We start from the raw sequence: 2,458 nt of genomic DNA, 5'->3' as shown, positions 1-2,458 counted from the left end.
ATTTTACTAAGGGGTCAAACTGCATAGCAGATCTCAAAATAGCAAAAATATACAACAGGTTGGGTCAGAAGAAAATCTTTCCTTCAGCACCTGGACTGAGCTCAAGGTTTGCTCCTCATGCACACAGGTGTGGAGTTAAACATATGCATTTGCAAGCACTAAAATGAACCTTTAGTTCACACTCTTCATGGCACTAACCTACACACTATTATCTGCACACCATTACAAAGTCCTTCCACAAAGACACCAGATATTTAAGACTGTTCTACTGATAATTTTACCTCCCAAGTATCAACTTCTTCACTAAGCAGCTACTGTCAAGCACCCAAGAAATGAGCGTTGAGCGAACGAGTCTTACCCTCATCTTGTACATCCTCTGGACACTGCTTGGAGTGTTTGCCTCCAGCCTCTCCCCCAGAGCTCCTCTGATTCAGTCTGAGTACCACTGGCAGGGCCCAGGGGGTTCTCAGACCCCACATCCTCCAGCCCTGAAGAACAGTCAGCCACGGGCAGAGCTGTACATCACTTTTGTCACAGTTAGGTTTTGCCTTCCTATGCTGCTAGGCTGAAAGGAGCAGAGCTCATGCTCCTATCTGTGATTTCTAGGACCAAAAAAGGTTAATTTTCAGTGTGTTTAGTGCTGAATGCAGCACAGGGCCCAGACCACAAGCTTTTCACAGAGCACCAGGAGTGCACAATGACTTATTCCTCCTCTCCCACAGTCTGTGCTGGTGCTAGGAAGGTTTGAGACTCACATCCAAAAGGTTGCTGGAGGGGACAAGTGGCAAAGAATGTGCTGAAGACCAAGAGCTGACCCAGCAGACATAGACCATTGCCACCAGCAGCACCCAGAGCTGCCAGCCTGGCTCCCACCCAGGGGCTGCTCAGCACCTGAGGCACATTGCTGGAAGTCTCCACTGTCAGCTGTGAAGAAAAGCAGGTTGTGACCTAAGCCAGACTGAACTGCATCACTGAGGGTTGTTTTGGTCAAACTGCACCTGAGCACCTGAAGTGTTTGTTCAAGGTGAACTGGAACCAGTTCAGTCAGAGCAGAACGAGAAACATCCCTTCTGGTCTCTGGCTGGGGAATGTGTGGCAAGGACTGTGCTCCTCCCCAGACATTCCAGGCTTCCCACTACCCCAGCTTGGATCCACAGCAAAGGGGCAGGTTTATGGCACTTTCCTGACTACAGACCCACATTTCAGAGGAAAAGAGCTATTTCCATCCTTTACAAACTTCTGGCTGAAGGAAAAGGTTATTGTATTGCAAGCAGCACCAGCTGTGACTCTGGTGTACACCCCAACCCCAAGGGGTTGCCTTGAGGGACTCTCCTCACTGACTGAGCTGGTGCTCCTGCTCATGTTCTCAGGGCTGGAAATCCTCCAGCAGCACTGACTGAGGTGTTGGTGAGCTGAACTGCAGAGCTCCCTCCCAGCCCAAGTCACTGATTGCTTGAGGAGCTAGGATAGAACTTCAGAACCCAGACTGGTTTGGGTTGGAAGGACTTAGAGCTCATCTCATGCCACCCCTGCCATGAGCAGGGACACCTCCCAGCAGCACAGGTTGTTCCAAGCCCCATCCAACCTGGCCTGGAACACTCTCAGGGATGGAGCATGAGCTGGTTTACTTTGGGGCTGTGTCTCTGCATGTTTGCAGCTAACCAAGATGAAGCACCCAAGGACAGTTTGGGGTGGGATGTAATCTGCAACCAGCAAATCAAACCAGTCTGAGCCAGAGGACTGCTGGTCACATTTTCCTACACAACACTAAGCTCCAGACTAGGCTGACTGGGGAGATGTGTGAAAGGCAGGAGAGCACAGCCCTGGGTTTGGGTGGGAGGAGGAGCAGGGGCTGAACAGTCACAGCCAAATGGAGCACCAGGATCACCAGATCTGTACAGTACTGGGATAGTCAGCGTGTAATTGGTGCCACTTCACATGCTTTAACTGCAGACACTGCCCTGAGCAGCTCTTGGGGTTTCTGCATTCTTTGGAGGGTGGGGGAAAAAAAGAGCCACACTCTGAAACAGATGGAAACTCCTCAAAAGCTGAGGTGAAGCACCTGCAGATCTGTCCAGAACACACCGGGGCCAACACAACCAGGAAAGGTCTACAAGGTTGGGGTTTGAGTTATAAACTGTTTCCTAACCACACAGGAGAACAAATGCTAAAATACACTTTCAAGCAGATGATAAAACTTCAAGCTTCATCATCAGAAAGCTCCTGGGTTTTAGGTATGTCCAAAGCTGTTCCAGAAAACATTAGGACTGAGAGATGATCAAGGCAGAAACTGATAGAACGTTGAGTCAAGTCTCCAACTTGTTTTCTTGCCATTTGTGGAGTTCATGATTGAAACACAAATTGTTTTCTGAATTTAATACACATACTTACACAATGGCTTAAATTAAGGCATAATGCAGCTGAGAGAAGTGGTCAGTAAAACGACTCTTGCTCTTCA

This window comes from Acanthisitta chloris, unplaced genomic scaffold (genome assembly GCF_000695815.1).
Source record: "Acanthisitta chloris isolate BGI_N310 unplaced genomic scaffold, ASM69581v1 scaffold16165, whole genome shotgun sequence".
Classification (NCBI taxonomy): domain Eukaryota; kingdom Metazoa; phylum Chordata; class Aves; order Passeriformes; family Acanthisittidae; genus Acanthisitta; species Acanthisitta chloris.
The sequence above is the reverse complement of the archived record's forward strand: the minus strand, read 5'-3'. Positions refer to the sequence as shown.